The sequence below is a fragment of the Lissotriton vulgaris genome, chromosome 4_1 (genome assembly GCF_964263255.1).
Source record: "Lissotriton vulgaris chromosome 4_1, aLisVul1.2, whole genome shotgun sequence".
Lineage (NCBI taxonomy): Eukaryota > Metazoa > Chordata > Amphibia > Caudata > Salamandridae > Lissotriton > Lissotriton vulgaris.
In genome coordinates, this window is record NC_141691.1 from 957,280,187 (window position 1) to 957,299,826 (window position 19,640).

A 19,640-nucleotide genomic window follows, 5' to 3' on the forward strand; every position below is an offset into this window, starting at 1 on the left:
ATAAAAGCAAGGGTGAAAGTGGTAGAGGAGAATAATGAAAGCGAGCCGGATTCATCGGATGAGTCTGAGTACAACTTGTGTGTACTAAACATAACAGAAGAATCTGAAAATGACACTCAAGAAAAAGGAAAAAAGAAGAAACCCATGTGCACAATTACCATAGGAGGAGTGGGATTTGAAATAGTTGCTGATTCAGGGTCGCCTTGTACTATCATCAATAAAAACGTATGAAAGGAAAAATTCCAAGAGAAAATAGGGAAGGCATTGGGAACAGCAGATATCACATTAAGAACATTCACGGTGAACCAATTCAGCTGGTGGGTTGAAAAAGAACTTGAGTTTGTATTCAAAGACAGAACTACCACCAGTAAACTGTATGTTTCTGCCATGGGTCCATCCGTACTAGGCTGGAAGGACCAAGGAAAATTGGGAATCATGCTAAATCCTAACAGTTCGGAACCTGTAATGGTCTTACAAATGGACAAAGTATGTGACTCAGACATCCCGGCGATGTTCCCGAGGGTATTCAATGGAACTATAGGGAAGTTGAAAGGATTTCAACATAAAATAAAACTGAAAGAGAACGTTATTCAAAGCTTTCACAAAGTAAGACACATACCATTCTCCCTAAGGGATGAAGTGAAGGTGCAAATTGATAATTTACAAGAGGCAGGAATAATAGAACCAACGGAATCATCGGAGTGGGTCACACCCTTGAGCGTTGCCCGCAAGCCCAACGACAAACTGAGGTTGTGCATTGACTTGCGCGACCACAACAAAAGTATCCTGGTGGGCCAGTACACACTGCCCAAAATAAATGAAATGCTATCACTAATGAAGGGAATGAAGGTATTCTCAACAATAGGTCTTGGCTGTGACGCACAATCAGGTCCCTCTGCACCCCGAAAGTAGGCATCTTACCACCTTCATTTCACCTTACGGGTGTTACAGATTCAAGAGGGTACCTTTGGCTGCAGCACTATTAGCTTTGGCTGCAGCACTATTCCAGAGGCTCATGCATGAACTTTTTAAAAGAATTTAAAAAGTACTGATATTTCAAGACAACATTCTTGTAATGGGCAAAAAACAGGAGGATCACAATCAGAAATGGATAAGGGTTTTAAAAATACTGGAAAAGTGTAGAATGACAGCAGAACAAAAAAAATGCAAGTTTGCAGAAAAAACAGTAACGTACCTGGGGCACGAGATAAACAAGAAGGAATAAAACCAAAGAAGGAGCTTTTAAAAGCAAACAGAGAGGCACCAGATCCTAAGAACAAAGATGAACTCAGAGCATTTCTGGGACTGGTGGAATTTTATTCGAAGTTCATGAAGAACTTCTCCACTAAGACTTTCAGCATTAGACAATTATTGAAGTCTAGGAAAAGTTTGAATGGTCTCAAGATTGCAACAAAAGTTTAAATAACCTAATAAAAGAAATTTGTGAGGCGCCACCCCTGCAAGGCTTTTGACACTAACCTCAGGAGCATTGTCACAACTGATGCAAGTGGTAGGGGTATAGGCGCAGTCCTCACATAGGCAGATAGTGAAGGTTAAGAAGTAACTATAGCCTTTGCATCCCGCTCACTCACCCAGATGGAGGAAAAATACTCTGTAATTGAGGGGGAAGCATTGGCTTGTGTGTGGGGACTGGAGCACTTTCGGCAGTATATCTGGGGGAAAGAAATCACCTTAAGGTGCGACCACAAACCGCTCACGAATGTACTGACTGTAAAAGGACTATATAATGCATCCCCCAGACTGGCACGTTTGTCGGTGAGATTGCTAGATTACAACTATAACGTGCAGTACCTACCAGGAGCGAAAAATGTAGTTGCTGACTTCCTTAGCAGACTACCTCTACCGGGCCATAAGGAACCAGAAGAAAGGGAAGAGGAACTTTGTCTGGCAAGCATCAATGAGGAGTTCCCTAGCATACTAAACGATGAGTGGAATAAGGCATACCAAAAAGATGAGACAACTCAGGAAGTGCACAAACTCATTGTTAATGGATGGCCCAACAAGAAGTGTACTAGAAATGAACTTAAGCCATTCTGGGAACTAAGAAATGAATTATAAAGAGAAGGTGAACTCATTTTGAGACAAGGAAAAGTTGTGCCACCTGTTGCACTCAGGCAAAAGATTGTTAGACATATGCCATGGAGGACACCTAGGCATAAACAAAACAAAACAAAGGATCAAGAGCTGGTATTGGTGGCCAGGCTGCAACCTAGAAATCGAACGAGCTGTGCGAAAATTCTGACAAATCTCAGATCACAATGAAACCCCCTCTGCAACCATTACAATGTCCCGGCATGCCATGGGAAAGAGTGGGTATAGACATTATGGGACCCATAAGGTATAAGGAAGAAAAGATGCACATTGTGGTCATGGTGGACCATTATTCAAAATGGCCCGAGATTAAGATATGCCATAAAGTTAAGTCACATTCCTAGACAGTATTTTCAACAGGGAAGACATACCTTAAACAGTCGTTAGTGACAATGGAAGCCAATTCACATTAGGGAGCTTCAAGAAGTTCATGGAAAGAAATGGAATTAAACACATAACCACTTCAGTGTATCATCCCGCAGGAAATGGCACGGTGGAGCGCTTCAATTTTGTATTAAAAGGCACAATACAACTTGCAAACAACAATGGACTGTGCTGGATGAAAGAAGTATACAAAATGATCTGGGCATACAGAATTGCACCTGGAGAGGACACTCACACCAGCACTTTTGAGTTCATGAGAGGGAGGACTCCTTTCTCAAAGGACAACGTGGGAAGGCTCAAAACAGCAAGGAAGGCTGAGTGGCCGAGAGTGTCTGCAATGGAGATCACCCTAAAGAAACAAGAAAAATGTAAGGAAAGATATGATAAAAAACATAAGTACAAAGAAATCCTTATCAAAAAAGGAGACAGAGTGAGGGTAAAGAAAAACGGTTTTGTTGAGCAGGGTAAAAATAGGTTTTCCAAACCGTTAATAGTGGAGAAAGTCTTCTGCAATTCTGCCCTCCTTACCGATGGGAAAGTATGGCACTCATCCACGCTATCAGCTTGTACACCCACAAGGGAAGAAAGAGAAGGTACAACGTCTGATAAGAGCACTATCTTATCGCCACAACAAGAGGAACTGGAGGATACTAATGAGAAGGATAACTTTGATTGGTTGATCAATGAAGACTCGGAATTGGATGGAGATGGGAACTGCAGGCCCGCAGTATCCTGTACCAATGGCAATATGGTTAGTATTGATGAGGCGCAGAGTGAATCCATTGGAGAATACAGAGATGCCAGCACTAGTAGTTCACCCGGGTCGCACGGCGGAGGGAGTGATGTCCAGTCAGAAGAAGATCTCAATACTGAGGAAGTCATTGCGACTGAAGGAGACTCCGTCATCAGCAATACTGAGGATCTTACGGGTACAAAGATCACCTTGGAGTCTGAGAAAGTAAAGGAAAAAGAAGGAAGCCAGACGAAGGAAGCAGGAAGTATCAGTAGACGAGGCCGTAGTGTTATGAAGCCCAGCAAGTACAAAGACTTTGTTTGTGACTGACACCCCTGCTCTTGGTTCTCCCTCTTTCCATTTTACAAAACCATACTTTGTTTTCCTCTGTAAGGAGATGTGTTGTGTTTGGCAACTTCCTTTTTCCCCTGTCCCCCCCAGGCCCCCGTCCCAGTCTCGTGCGTCCCTGCCCTCGTGCTGGCTAAGCATGACATCAGCTGGCATTCTAGAATGCCAGCTGACAGTTGTAAGTGACAGTTGACTGTTAGTTATTAGTGAGATAGCCTGCAGCCGCGGAACCTCTTCCTGTACTGGTGTGTTGTATCCTTATATTATAATAAAAACTTGAGTTAACAAGTAAAAGAGCTCTACGTCTTACTTAACACAAAGTCACAGATTATTATCTAATTGCCACAAGTGGAAGGGTTGGATGGGGGGTGCCGGAGGTTAGACTTGCAGACTATTCTTACCTCACAGTAACAGCATATTGCCAGGCTTGGGTGCCTTGTATCATTCGGCATCAGCTCCTGTGCCTGGGGGCTGAAGCCTTATGTAGGGCGTGACTAGCCTGAGTACCAGGTCATGCTAGGGAATCCTAGTCTGTTTCCAGTGTGGTACCAAAATGAGCGCCATCTTGGATAGGGGTTGGAACTCTGAGAACCATAGAAGAGGTTTCTGGGTGTAACGGACCATATTGGTCTGGTGTCCAGCCAAATAGAGACAATTGGACAAAGATTCTTAACAAGGCCTGCTTATTCTGGAGAACAAATGTGGGGTATTAATATCCCTAAGATTCATCCAGCATGCCTCCTGGGGTTGCCATCTGGTGGTGAGCACTATACTAATACTCAGTTAGCGATGTGTATAAAGTGATCAATCGGGCGATCTTGTAGGGTTATATTACCGGGGAACCTGAAAAGGGTGATCAAGACCTTTGGATTAGTAAGGTGGTTCTTGTGGGGTCTATGTTCTATAAGGCCTGAGACGGGTAATCGGACTGGACAGGTGTCCATCAAATATAGATGGTTCGTTGGGTCTAATTATTCTCACAGGCCTGAGCCGGGTGATCCGGCTGGGCAGATGTACTGCTGGTTTAGCCCTACTTATAGTATTTATAAGTCCTGACGGGCAGGTATTCATCAAGTATAGCCCTACTATGTGTATTCATTTGTACTGAATATGTTATCGTGTGCATGAAGGCGGCCTACTCGTAATACCACAAGGGATGTCCTATGGGTTTCAAGTGGGAGAACATTAGGTATAAGTTGACCAAGGAGGTAATAGGACATAGTTTGTTATTCGCCTAACCAGACGTGCATTTCTGCATCTTCATTGAGTCCCAGTTTTACTGTGTTAAATTTGAGGATAAGTTCACTCTCCCTTCTCAGTTTCAGTTCATGGTCTCCTCCTCTTTTTCCAAGGTGCACCACTTCTAAGCCAAAGAAGGTGAAGTCTTTTGTGGGGATGCACAAGGTGGATATGTTCTGTAAGTGGGTGACCTGTGTTGTGTTGTGTTTGTGAATGTTCCTATAATGATCTTGGATGCGAATCCGTAGTGGGCGAAACGTGCTGTCAATATACGGTAGGTTACATGGACAATAAATCACATAAACTGTGAATTTACTGTTGCAGTCTATCCATTCGGTGATTGTGAGTTGTTCCCCACATGGCATCGGTACAAGTGTAGTTTTATTGACACTGAGTTTCCATATGTTGCAACTGCAGTATATGCGAAAGCCAGCCGACCGGCCGGTCTAGGAATGTAATGATATGTTTCCTCTTATCTTCAAATTCAGATTTGCACAGCATTCTTTTCAAATTTGGTGCTCTTCGAAAGCTAATTTCTGGGTATTTCCTTAGATGTTGGAAAACAAGTAGGAGAGTAAGGAGTTGCGTCCGTAGTCGTCGGACGGGGAATACTCCTGATTCCCTGGTCAAGGTTCAAAAGAACAAAATGGAGGAGTACTACCCGATGAGGGTAAATGAAGGCTTTTGTCTAAACTCAGGAAACATTGTTCCTTTGTTAGGAAACCCCTCACTCACCACCTAGTGGTGACTTGCTTCATCATCGGGGCCCACCCAAGTGGCCTAGCGTCACTTGGGTGTGCTTCAACACCTGCAATTGCAGTGGAGCTGGTAGTGAAATGTGGGGTGCAAACAAAAAAGAGTGTAAGTGTTAAAATTGTCCTGGTATGCTTTTATATAGAGTTTAATAAAAAAGTAACTGGACAAAATTAAAAATATAGGCGCGAGAGTTTAAGACTTTCTTTCCTCTCAAAACACATACACAGCAGAGTGATCACGACACAAGCATGGCGGAAAACCAGGGCTTATCCTTTTCCACGGAGGAAATAGACTCTATCATGAGCGATCTTAATGCTTTTGCAGACCCTAGCATCAGCAATACTATCTCACAGACATCTGAATGGGACAAACTCTCTGAACTCAAACGCAATCGTATTAGAACAATACTGCATGGGACAATTCTCAAAGAGTATGTGACAAACAACATGGCCCCCAAAGGCCTATTAGTGACCAATGCCCCCCGCATTTTCCTGGAGGATGAGGAATTTAGAAGGGATTGGGCACTAATAGCTTGGCACTGTACGCATGACTGGATCATGTTGATTCTAAAAACAGCCATAAGACTTTCTGAAAAAATCCAAATCGAAATTCAAAATGTAGAAGGCCAGATAAAAGCTACCATTACAGGGTACAAAAAGAGATTGGATGAAATAAATAAGGAGATTAATGAATATAGGGAAAACCTAACCCAACAGAAGGTCTCCAAATTCCAAAAAGATCTTAAAAAGTTCTCTTTTGTAAAAGCCTACCCATACTCTGATAAAGACTATAAAGGGACCACCGCACAGGACCAAGATTCTGATGCATCCAGTAACGCTTCCCACAGTTCCAACAGCAGTGGAGGCTCGAACAACAGCACACCACGACAGAGAAAGAGAGGTGGCTACCAAGGCAATTACCAGTGGCCACAATATAACCAACCCCCTTTCAACCCATATCAACAACCACAACAATTCCCCATGTACGGATGGCAACCTCCCTTCCAGCAATATCCATTTCAACAAAACCAATACCGCCCTCCTTTTCAGAACAGAGGCAGGCGCGGGAGAGGACGCAACAAAAGGGGCAACACCGTCCATTGGGAAGAAGAGGACATGGTGAGCAGCAACACCAGGAACAAAACCGCATCCAACAAAGCGGGCCCCAGCAACATGAGGACCTAGTGACCAATCTATCGTCACACGTCCTAACAGACATCGAAAAGAAGGTCCTCAACAAAGGACTGGGATTTGTCCCAACTGCGAATTTAGATAAGTTCAAATTACATTGTGAACTAGCAGGGTTCTTCAGAAAATTGAAACTCAGAGCGTTTTTTGAGAAAACCAATAAAGAAAACACGGAGGAAATACCCAATGAAACCGGCTTAAAAACAAAGTCAACGTTTGTTCCACCACCACATACCATCCCTGTGGAGATAAACACGTTTGAACAAGCAGTGTTTAAAGACATAGAGTCCACGAGAATCCCCAAACGCTACCAGAATATCAGTGGAGCAGAGAGAAAAGCTCTATCTGACCTAAAGAGGGATGACACGATCATCATAAAACCAGCCGACAAAGGCGGGGGCCTAGTGATCATGAATACCACCGATTACCAGCAAGAATGCAGACGATTGCTAGAGGACAGGAACAATTACCTCCCCCTCACCCAGGACCCCACAGATGACCTGAAAAGAGAAATTATGAATTTGGTTGAAGAAGCAGAACACAAAGGCGAAATCTCCAAACAGGAAGCGGACTATCTAACCAAGACTGAAGAGAAAATACCATATTTTTACATAGTCCCGAAAATGCATAAGAATAAAAACCCACCTCCGGGGAGACCAATAGTGTCTGGAATAGGCTCACTCCTCGAACCATTGTCGAGATTCTGTGACTACTTTTTAAAACCGATTGTGCAAGGGACCGCAACCTACCTGAAAGATACTAAAAACCTCCTTACCATCTTGGAAACCATCAAAATGGAGGATGATATGATATTGGTCAGCTTGGATATAGAGAGTCTCTATACCAACATCCCCCAAGACGCCACCATCAAGGTACTGAAAGAAACCCTGGAAAAGACCACATGGGAATATAGAACACCCATAAATTTCATCATTGACTGTGCCACCTTGGCTCTTAAAAGGAACTTTTTTGAATTTGAGGGATCCCTGTACCTACAAATAGGGTGCACATCTATGGGCAGTGTTTTTGCTCCTAGCATAGCAGGACTCTATGTCTTTGATTTTGAGACACAACACATACTCTCGCCCAACAACCCCTATCTTGGAAACCTGGTGTTCTGGCGCCGTTACATTGACGACGTGCTAGCAATCTGGAAGGGCCCCCAGGAGATATTAACAACTTTTATCACTTGGGTCAATGCACGTGATCAACATCTACACTTTACCCACAGCATAGACAAAGAAAAAATGATCTTCTTAGACATTGAAATTCAAAAACATCAGGACACTCTGACCACTAAGACACATTTCAAGCCCACGGCTAAGAATAACCTTCTCAGGTTTGAAAGCTTTCATCCTCGGCCCCTACGGGAGAACCTCCCCTACGGCCAATACTTAAGACTACGGAGGAACTGTACCAATCTCCAGGACTTCAGGGAACAAGCAGATGACCTTTCCACCAAACTGTCTCAACGTGGATACCCCACCAAAATCACTAAGAAATGCCGCCAACGGGCAAGAAACCAACCACGCCAAGCACTTCTAGAGGAAATTGTAAAAGACACTGAGAATATACCTCTGACATGTGTGACGACCTACAATGTCATTTCCAATGAAGTGAGTAAAAGTATCAGAAAACATTGGTCAATAACTCTGGATCATTCCACTGGGAGAAACCACTCTTCTCATATAGAAAAGCGAACAGTCTAAAAAATACCTTGGTGAACACCAGACCCAAAAACAATCACAATACCAGCGAACCAACACTAACTCAGATATGGGGTCTACCACCAGTCACTGGACATTCGCGCTGTGGGGACTGCAGCGTATGTCACCTCACTGAAAATACCAAGACCATTAATTTGGAACCAGGAAAGACATGGGAGCAGAGATCCCATACGAATTGCAATAGCTCCAATGTGGTTTATCTTATCACCTGCACCTGTGGCAAACCCTATGTCGGCATGACGACGCGAAAAATTAAACAACGAATCTGTGAACACAGGAGTACGATAAGATGTAAGAAGAACATGACGAAACTCACAGACCATTTTCTAACGGCCCACCATACTACCAACGATATGAGGTGGACAGTCATCGAACAGCTGCAAGCGGGCCCTAACATCCAGGCCCGCTTATTTGAAAAGGAACAGAGATGGATATATAGACTTTCCACTCACATCCATGGGCTTAATGATAATATCCCATGGAATTCTGTGTTGAGATGAATCTCCTTTCCTACTAACCTGACTGTACCAACATCAGTTCCCATACATATGATTCCTCCTATGGCTGTAGGATAATTATCATTACACCCATTTCCCCAATGCCTTTTAGCAACCAAAGGCTGTAGTATCATTTAAACTACAATCAGTTCCCCATGTCTTCCAAACATAGAACTCCTCCTATGTTTCCAAGCCCACACGTGTGCCCCCAATAGACTGAAGGCTCAACATCCCTTCGTCTTGCAACATTTTCCCTATGTATCCAAGCCCCTAAGCTTGGCCCCATAGACTGAAGGCACTACTTCCGTCCGTTTTAATGTCCTACTTGGCATCCCCATTAAGCCCCAGTGAGATCCCTCCTCCCGCTGACAATAGTTCCAGCAAGTTTTTTAAGTTTTTTAAGTCCAACCTATGGCAGATCGCTCCGACCCCTTTTTTAGCCAAAACACGGCGCCGGGCGGCAACCCCGCCTCCACCCGTCAGACAGTGTTTACAATTCCACTGCACAGGCGCAGCGCCGTGCAGTTCCCATGCCAACCGCTGACCCTCCCAGGGTCACGTACACAACGGCGCCGGGTGGCAACCACGCCCACCGCTAGCAGTCAGCCACTGTTTACCACACCTCTGCGCAAGCGCGGCATCGTTTGGTAACCATGCCTACCCTTGACCCTCCCGGGCTCCCGTACTGACACGGGCTTCGCCGGAAGCGATCAAACGCATTTATGCGCCACGCCCTTACTGTCTCGTTGCTACCAAGCAGCGAGCACGGAGAAGTAGGTGATCCGCCTGATTCCGCCAACACAACTGTAAGTTGTCCTTTTCCTTCCCTTACAAGCAGGACCAACAACGGAGGCCACCCCCTAGCGCTAAACAGGGAAGTTATCCCTTTACCAACAACATATCCTTTTCTTCCTAGATTATGTTGTTACCGGCATAGCGCCCTACTCCTGCTTGATGCAGCTCGACCTGAGCCTCAGCATTGTAAGCCCTATTCCATCCTTCTGCCATATCACATGTCGTGAATTACTCTATGTTGTTTATGTCTGTTAGTCCAGTTTGTCTCTTTCTGTTGACCACGAACTCTGAACAGGTCCTACAAAAGCGATTAACCACCACTTAGCTGGCACCTAAAATAAACCACGGCGGTACAAAATATGAGCACTCCGACTTAGTGCACCCCAGACTACGATGCCAGCATGTATTCTATATAGCACGCACTAAGGCTTAAATCAGACCTTATTTTATAGATATTTTAACTCCAAAGCTAAGAGCACGTTTGCACAGCACCTGTAGACACGCTCTGCATCGATGAAGGCACTGTGTCAACCACCACTGTGGAAAGCCAGAATAATTGCACGTATCCTGCACTCTATCACTGCACTACGTAACAGGATAGTAATTATTTTATTCACTTTTCTTCCTTTTCCACAGGTTTTGCAGCACCCTTAATTTTAGGTGTGCGTACCCAGAAGTCTATTTTTCTTCTGGTCGTCCAAGGATTTAGGGCTGGGTGTGTCTTTTAGGGGGCACATACCACCCACTTCCTTGTTTTGGTCCTGAGGAATACCGGGGATTTTCCCCTGATGGTAGAAACATGTCGACCAACACATAAAACAGAGATAAGTAGGTCGTAACTTCCCTACTACTATCTCACCTATATTTTTAATTTTGTCCAGTTACTTTTTTATTAAACTCTATATAAAAGCATACCAGGACAATTTTAACACTTACACTCTTTTTTGTTTGCACCCCACATTTCACTACCAGCTCCACTGCAATTGCAGGTGTTGAAGCACACCCAAGTGACGCTAGGCCACTTGGGTGGGCCCCGATGATGAAGCAAGTCACCACTAGGTGGTGAGTGAGGGGTTTCCTAACAAAGGAACAATGTTTCCTGAGTTTAGACAAAAGCCTTCATTTACCCTCATCGGGTAGTACTCCTCCATTTTGTTCTTTTTATTTCCTTAGATGGTCATTCAGACTCGGAGTGTGTTGGAGGAGGTGCCAGTGTCGTTTAAGGATTTGTCAAATACTGTGGTGTCCATTATGATAGTCTGTGATGAAACAGATCATTGTATTCCCTGTGTTTCTCCTTTTGGAACTTAAGGTGTTGGTTCACTCTATTTTGGAGACTGTAGTTAAAGTATTTTGTAGTGTACGGTGGTCATATCCTCGCTGTTCGAGTCGGGATATTGTTTCCTTTCCTTTGTCAATGTAGACCTGCTCCTCGCTGCAATTCCTCCGGATGCAGAGAAATTCTCCCTTAGGGATTTTCTTGATATTTTGTTTCGGGTGGCAGCTATTGGCCCTTTGGATGGAGTTGGCTGTGGTTTCTTTTCTATTGGAATTTGCTAGGCAGGGTATTATCTTTCACATATAGTGTAAGTTCCAGAAATTTGATCTATTTTTGGAGAAATTGGAGGTGGTTTTTATACCCCATGGATTATCATCCAGATTGTTAAGAAATCTTTGGAGTAGGGATATTATATTATTATTGTCTCCAATGGGAAGGGGGTCTCCGGTTGTCAAGGACAAGTACTATATCCAGATTCTACCCAATTGATACAGTCAGTAAGGGATTAGGACCTTTTATACCCTCCTATCTTGAAGTGAACCATTAAGGTTCTCAGCGTTCTTGAAGTGAGAGGTATATAACACTTCAGATAAACAAATGTAGATTCTTCACTCAGGAAGACGAATACATAGGTTATATCATTGACCAGAGTGGTTTCATGAAGAAATAACCTTCTCAGAGCAATTGAGAGCATGAACATTTCTTCTAACAAAGATAAGTTATGATCTTATCTTGGCCAGTGTTACATTTACTCTAGATTTATGGAGAATTTCACCTCTCAAGCAGCACCCCTTAGGAGCTTACTCAATAAGGTGTCACGATTTCATGGGATAGTGAATAAACCCTTGAACTTAACATTTTTTAAATGATCTATTATTAATGCATCTCATTTATCACTGTATTCCCACAGTGTACACTTTCTGGTTTCAGCAGATGCGTTCCGAGTAAGCATCAGTGCAGATTTATCCCAAAGTGTTTAGCTGATTGAAAAAAAACATATCCTTTGCCTTGAGATGCTTGTCTGATGTGGAGTAGTATTATTCTACTATAGAAAGAGAGGGCCTCATTTACAAGAAGCTGATACATCAGGTTTAGATGCATCAGTTTCCTTGCCCCTGCGCCAAATGTCCTTGTGACACCATCCGTGTGCTGTATTTACAATACAGGGCTCCATGGTGCAAGGACTTAACAGATGTGTCAGATATTCTAAGACATCTGTTGGTGCAAAAGTGAAGCATTGCTGGAGTTGGTCATAAAACTGACAGGTATAATGTGACACAGGCCTCTACAAACTGATGTGTAGTACTTTTTATGTGTGCAGGAAAAGTTTGAATTGACTGAGCTTGTGAATGGGGAGTAAGGGAAGCTTCCTGAGGTGCGGTGTGGTATGGGTGCGGCATGGAGGTCAAATATGAGTTTTGCAGAGGTGTTCTGCATTATCTGGAATCTGTGTAGGATTTGTTTCAAGATTCCGGTGTAGAGTTTTGCCATTATCGAGCCTGTTGGTGATGAGTGATTGTTTGACTGTCCATCTGGTGTTCTGAGGGAAACATCTGAAGATCTTTTTAATAGAATGTGGAAGAAGGAGGTGCATACTTCGTTGACTTGAGCCGTCATGTTGAGCTTGTCATCTAGGAAGATCCCTAGATTTCTTGTACGGTCTGTGGGTGTTGCTGCTAGCCCTGACGGCTACCAGGTGGAGTACCTTCGGGAGGTCTTGTTACAGAAGACCAGTATTTCCATCTTATCGGCATTAAGCCTCAAGCAGTTGGTTCGCACTTAGGGCCATATGTATCAAGCCGTTTTTGAATCGCAAAGGCCGTTTTGGAATGTATGAAACATTCCCAAAATAAGGAATTGCAAACTTGTGCGATTCCTTATTTTTCCATAGCATTTAGGGAATCGCAAATTTGCGATTCCTTAAATGCTATGTATGTAGCAATTTTAGCTTGCAAAATTTGTTTAAGAATTCGCAAATTACCACCAACTTTCAGTTGATGGTAACTTGCAAATTCTTCCAGAAATGCACAAATTGGCATTTTTAAAGGTGGCATATGATGCACACACATGCCCATAGGGCATGTATGTGCGCCATATGCGCACACATGTTCTTTTCAGGGGTGCAGCAGGGTGTCTTTGAGACACCCCTGCACCCTTGCAATAATTCTCAAATTGCAATTAGCAAATTGCGAATTCGCAATTTGAGAATTATTTTGCATTCATTCCTATGGGCCTCCTGGCCCATAGGAATGCATTGGAAATTATTCCTTAATTGCGAATTCGCAAAATGCGAATTCGCAATTAAGGAAGCTTAAGGAATCGCAAATAAAAAGCGATTTTGTTCATACATACCAATTTTGCATTTCCTAAATAGCGATTCCTTAAAATTCGCTATTTAGGAAATGCAAAATAGTTTGATGATACATATGGCCTTTAGTCTGCTACCACTGTCATACAGTTGGTAAATGTTATATCAAAGGTTTTCATACTACTGTTTCTCTGCCTCTGCTGCTCAGCCAGTGTGAATGTGTTGGGTAGAATGTTGGTGTGGATGATGATGTAATGAAATGTGTGGATTGCTGTGGGAGAGACTGTCAGTTAGATCCTGGGCTACGCAGCAGGGAGACTACTCCTAGTGGGCCTATTTACATCTTTACTGGAAAACCTACTTAACATCTAAGAACAATAAACATATTCATCTTTAACCTAACCATGTCTACTGGAACTCCTTCCTACGATACAACATAAACTGGCGACGAGTTGGATCAAGAAACTATGCGTGAGGATCTATTTCAAATTCTACTAAAGAAATTTCTACTTAAGATACTACTCAAATAAGAGCCTACCTAAGGATTTTATGCCCTGCTGCCCCACCAGTGTCCTGCTTCACCGGACAGCCCATAGACAGGACGTATGCTTCCTGCTACTGGTTACATCCACTACAAGTCAAGAGACAAATCTTCAGACATATCTCTACCATGGGGTGTACCTGGCATCTACAAAGACTGGCACTACACCAAACAACCCACTGACTGGGCATGATTTGGGCATGAATTGAATTGAAGTAAAGTAATCCAACAGCCTCATCATGCAAGTACAATATTGCGGCGTTCAGTGACTGCTAGGAACTGCTGCAGAGGATTATTTCCTGCTACTTTCAGTGAACATTTTGTTTAAACTTCTGCCAAGCTACTTGTGGAGCTGCTGCTGTGTGCACTAAGGTCTAAGCTGATGATTCCTGTGGCATGTATATCCACAAATGGTGAGTGTGCTTCTAAAAATTTTTAAGCCAATGCGTGAACTGTGAAGCCAGCACGTTAGGGCAGCACATGCTCTTATACACCAACAAGCTTCGACAGACTGATTATTATTATTCAAAATGGTACCTGTCGTAGGGATGCACACCTCGATTTTCAAAAGATGCGCCCATTTTGTATCCAGCCTGTTGCTGTAGAGACGCGAGCGGAGAGAACGGCTTGAAGCTTATGTGAAACCTTTAAGGAGCGCCAGCTGTTCAATGACGTCGCGCTGTCTTGTGACGTCAGGGGAGTATGTCTTTGCCCTGAACCTCCCGGCGCTGCCCACTCCGCCGTGCCGCCATCTTTGCTGCCTGAGGTTGCACTTTGACTCGAGGCGCAACATGGCTGGAAGTACTGCCTGAGGTTGCACTCTAACTCAAGGTGCAACATGTACCAAAAACGTATGCTTAATGGCATATTATTTACTGTGCTGTTGCTTTCCTGGACGAACCTGAACAAATAGATTCATGAGAGGGTGGCCTTGTAGTCCAACGTTCGTCAAAGGTCAGTCCCTACTGCAACCGTATGTTGCAGTAGGAACTGACCTTTGATGAACTGTAGGGTGCAATAAGTACTGAGCTTTGACAAATGTGTGACTACAAGGCAGTCATCTCATGCCCACGTTGGGAGCAAAATCCGTTAATGTGGTGTAATTCCTCTTATAAGCAGCGGCAAGTATTAGGCTTGTCCCCAAAAAAGTTTTTTGTCAAAAAAATCACACATGCAAGTTGCATGCCCACTCTCTCTCATTTTACACTCACGTCTTTGTGGGAAGTGACTTCAACGCATCCCACCCTGAAGAAAGCCCCGAACCTTTGTTAGGCCACTAGGAATGGCTGAAACATGTTGGTGTCTCAGTTATGGTCATAGGAACATCCTCTAGCCCTACATTTTAGTTTTTTACTCTTCAATTCCAATTGAAGCCCATGTTAGATGTCCATCTAACATGGGCTTCAATTGGAATTCCATAGAGCATAATATCAAGCCCATTATCGCCGTTTTAGCTGCAGTTTTCTGCTGCTAAAACGGCGATAATTTTATCACCTGTCTTGATAATATGCCCCTATGTGTGTTTACCTAGCATCGCTATCAGTATTTTAAGAGATATTAATTCTCTGCAGGATGACTTCTGTCCCCCTAATTTATTTTCTTCAATCCGAGGTTCAATTCTAGCGGACATTTGCCCATCCTACGATCAGCTCAAAAGAAGTTGTCAATCAAGAAAGCAACCAAGGTAAAGTTATGGATGAAAAGACCATTAATGACCATTCAGGCTCTAATGTTATTGTTTCATGTAAGTATGATAATGAAGAATCTCCCAATCTCCATGATGCACTTAAATGAACACTTTGGAAGAGACCACCAGGAAGTCGAGATGCAATATTAAGTTTCGTAACAGGTTTTAGGATCTCGTAGTTTTAATATTTCTATTTTGTCTTTGTTTACTTTACATGTATACATTTGCCGTGTTGTTGTTCTGTTATTGAAGGAGGAAGATGGGCTGTACACAGGGTCGGACTGGGAACCAACCCCGGCCCTGGCAAAGTGTTCGGCCGTGGCTGTTATTTTTTTATTGTTCCTCATCATTTCCCCTGGCTGCCTTACCTTATTTATCCTTCCTTCTCACATTAACCTTCCTTGTTTGCTTTTCCAATGTGCTTGTGCCGTTCAACTGTGACATTCGATTCTACTAGCAGTTTTGACAGTTGCGTTGCAGAGCCTGCAGGAAGATACAACGCCCTTGCAGCTCAGGCTCAACACCAATAAATCTTTTGTTTAATCCATATGGTCTCCCTGTCACTACTTCATATTCTTTCAATGGAAGATATCCCACAAGCTGTCAATGGCCAAGGCATTTGTTGAGAAAGGCACAAGACCTACTGGAAGACAGAAGTCTCTTATCAAATTCCTGACTCACATGGTGCGTGGAGGAAGCTCTTGAAGGAAGACCGTCCACCTGGAACCAATGGCTAATGCATTTAGTGAGAGAGACACACTTACTGGAATACAGAAATTATGGTCAAATTCTTCGCTCATATGGTGCCTGGGAGAAGCTCTTGAAGGAAGATTGCCAACATAATGCCAATGGCCTAGGCATTTAGTGAGAGAGACCAACATGGACCAGAAGAAGAAGAAGTCCCTTATCTAAGCCTTTATTAAAACGGTTCCTGCAAGAAGCTCTCCAGCTATGCCCCAGGAGTATTTCATGAGCCAGCTCAAAAGGACAAAATGGAAGAGTCATAGGCTATACAATGCCACAATCAGTTACTCAGATTTTTCTCCCAGATTTGTTGTGTTCCCCTCAAAAATGTGAAATTGCCGAGAAGTAATTCTGATGGTTAATCTTTTTTTTTTACTTTGATTTTTGCATTTTATTTAGTTCAACACAACAGAAAGTGCATGGTCACAGGTGTCAGTATAATAATCAGAAAACACAAGCATACAACCATCCCTCCCACAGACCAAAACATGTCTACTGATTACCAACACATAATGCACTTTTTAGCGGAATGAGTCACAACCCAGGTTCACTATAATTTTCAGATATATAACCATAGCAGATATCAATGTTCCATTCAGTTCAGTTCTGGAGTCCTGTCAGATGCCGCATATTTATTAAAGGTAATCAACATTGCCCCCACGCCTCCATATCATCGACCACTTTATTGTCTGGATGGGAGAGTTTCATATGCTGTTCCTCAGCAATTATCCATTCCAACATATCTTTTATTCACAAACACTCACTTGGGATTCTTGGACCCATCCAGCTCATTCCAACCTTCCGCTTCTCAAGGAGCAACACCAACTGGAGTAGCTTGTATGATGTCTTACACCCCCTGAATGTTTTGAGCCCCCCCCAACAGACAAGCACTGGGGATCAAGGGGACAACCATGCCCACCCCAGCAGAAATCTACCACTAGTTGCCAAAAATTATGAACCATGGAGTCTAGTTGGTGGTATGTAGGTACGGTATAAGGTGATGGCTAATCTTAGTTTTTCCATTACAGACCTTGTTAGGCAGGGACGTAACAAATGCCCCCCGCAGCCCCCTCGGTGCGGGGGCCCATCTCTTCAGTAAATGAAGGGGGCCCGGGCCCCTCAGCTCTTCTGAGAGCTGTGAGAAAGGCTTGCGCTAAAGCAAGCCTCACTCCCTCCAAAGCAGGTGCAGGCTGTCTGCAGCCTGCTCTGAGTCCCTCCCGCTGACTGAAGAGAAACAAAGTAACAAGATAACATTGTTTCTCTTCAGTCAGAGCCACGAGCCTGGAAAGAGGATGAGGTAGGGGGCCCCAAAGAGCAGGAAGCAGCACAGACCACTGCTCAGGAGGGCCCTGACAAGGGTGGGAGTGGGGGCCCCCAGAGAGAGCATTCTCCAGGGCAAAGCTCATATATGACAAGCGATGAGGCAGCAAAATGGTGTCCTCAGGTAAGCACTCTTGTTAGAACGCACCATGTGGGCGTCCGCAGGGGGGGCAGGGGGGGCCGAGATGGGTGCAAGGCAGAGGGGAGAAGGGTGCAAGGTAGAGAGGAGAGGGGTGCAAGGTAGAGAGGAGAAGGGTGCAAGGTAGAGAGGAGAAGGATGCAAGGCGGAGGAGAGAAGGGTGCAAGGCAGAGGGGAGAATGGTGCAAGGGGGAGGGGAGAAGGGTGCAAGGAGGAGAGGAGAAGGGTGCAAGGCAGAGACGAGGAGAAGGGTGCAAGGCGGAGGGGAGAAGGGTGCAAGGCGGAGGGGAGAAGGGTGCAAGGCAGAGAGGAGATGGGTGCAAGGCGGAGGGGAGAAGGGTGCAAGGCGGAGGGAAGAAGGGTGCAAGGTGGAGGGGAGAAGGGTGCAAGGTGGAGGGGAGAAGGGTGCAAGGGGGAGGGGAAAAGGGTGCAAGGCAGTGGGGAGAAGGGTGCAAGGTAGATGGGAGAAAGGTGCAAGGAAGAGGAGAAGGGTGCAAGACAGAGGGGAGAAGGGTGCAAGGCTGAAAGGAGAAGGGTGCAAGGCAGAAAAGAGAAGGGTGCAAGGCAGAGGGGAGAAGGGTGCAAGGCAGAGGGGAGAATGGTGCAAGGTAGAAAAGGGTGCAAGGCGGAGGGAGAGAAGGGTGCAAGGGGGAGAAGGGTGCAAGGGAGAGTGCGAGAAGGGTGCAAGGCAGAGGGGAGAAGAATGCAAGGGGGATGTGATGAAGTTAAAAATGTACCCCCCCCCCCCCCCGAAAACATTTCTGCGGACGACCATGACAACGCACACTACTTTGTGAGAGACAGTGGGAGAGAGTGGAGTGAGAGAAAGAGTGAAGAGAGAGTGGAGTGAGAGAGAGTGGAGTGAGAGAGAGAGTAGAGAGAGAGTAGAGAGAGAGAGAGCGGAGAGGGAGTGGAGATAGACAGTGGAGAGAGACAGTGGAGAGAGAGAGTAGAGAGAGAGAGTAGAGAGAGAGAGTGGAGAGAGAGACAGTGGAGAGAGAGTGTGGAGGGAGACAGTGGAGAGAGAGTGGAGAGAGAGAGAGTGGAGAGAGAGTGGAGAGAGAGTGGAGATAGAGTGAAGGAAGAGAGTGGAGGGAGAGCGGAGAGAGAGTAGAGAGAGACAGTGGAGAGAGAGTGGAGAGAGAGTGGAGAGAGAGTGGAGAGAGAGTAGAGAGAGAGTAAGAGGGAGTAGAGAGAGAGTAAGAGGGAGTGGAGAGAGAGTAGGGAGAGTAGAAAGACAGTGGAGAGAGAGAGAGTGGAGAGAGAGAGAGTGGAGAGAGAGTGGAGATACACAGTGGAGAGAGAGAGTGGAGAGAGCGTGGAGAGACAGTGGAGAGAGTGAGCGAGAGAGAGTGGAGAGAGACAGTGGAGAAAGAGTGGATAGAGAGTGGAGAGAGAGAGTGGAGAGATTGGAGAGAGAGAGAGTGGAGAGAGAGTAGAGAGAGAGAAGAGAAGAGAGAGAGTAGAGAGAGAGAAGAGAGGTGAGAGAGAGAGAGAGAGTGGAGTGAGAGTAGAGAGAGACAGTGGAGAGAGAGTGGAGAGAGAGTGGAGAGAGAGTGAGAGAGAGTGGAGAGAGAGTAGAGAGAGAGTGAGACGGAGTGGAGAGTAGCGAGAGTAGAGAGACAGTGGAGAGAGAGAGAGAGTGGAGAGAGTGGAGATACACAGTGGAGATACACAGTGGAGAGAGAGAGAGTGGAGAGAGCGTGGAGAGACAGTGGGGAGAGTGAGCAAGAGAGAGTGCAGAGAGAGAGTGGAGAGAGACAGTGGAGAAAGAGTGGAGAGAGAGAGTGGAGAGATTGGAGAGAGAGAGAGTGGAGAGAAAGTAGAGAGAGAGAAGAGAAGAG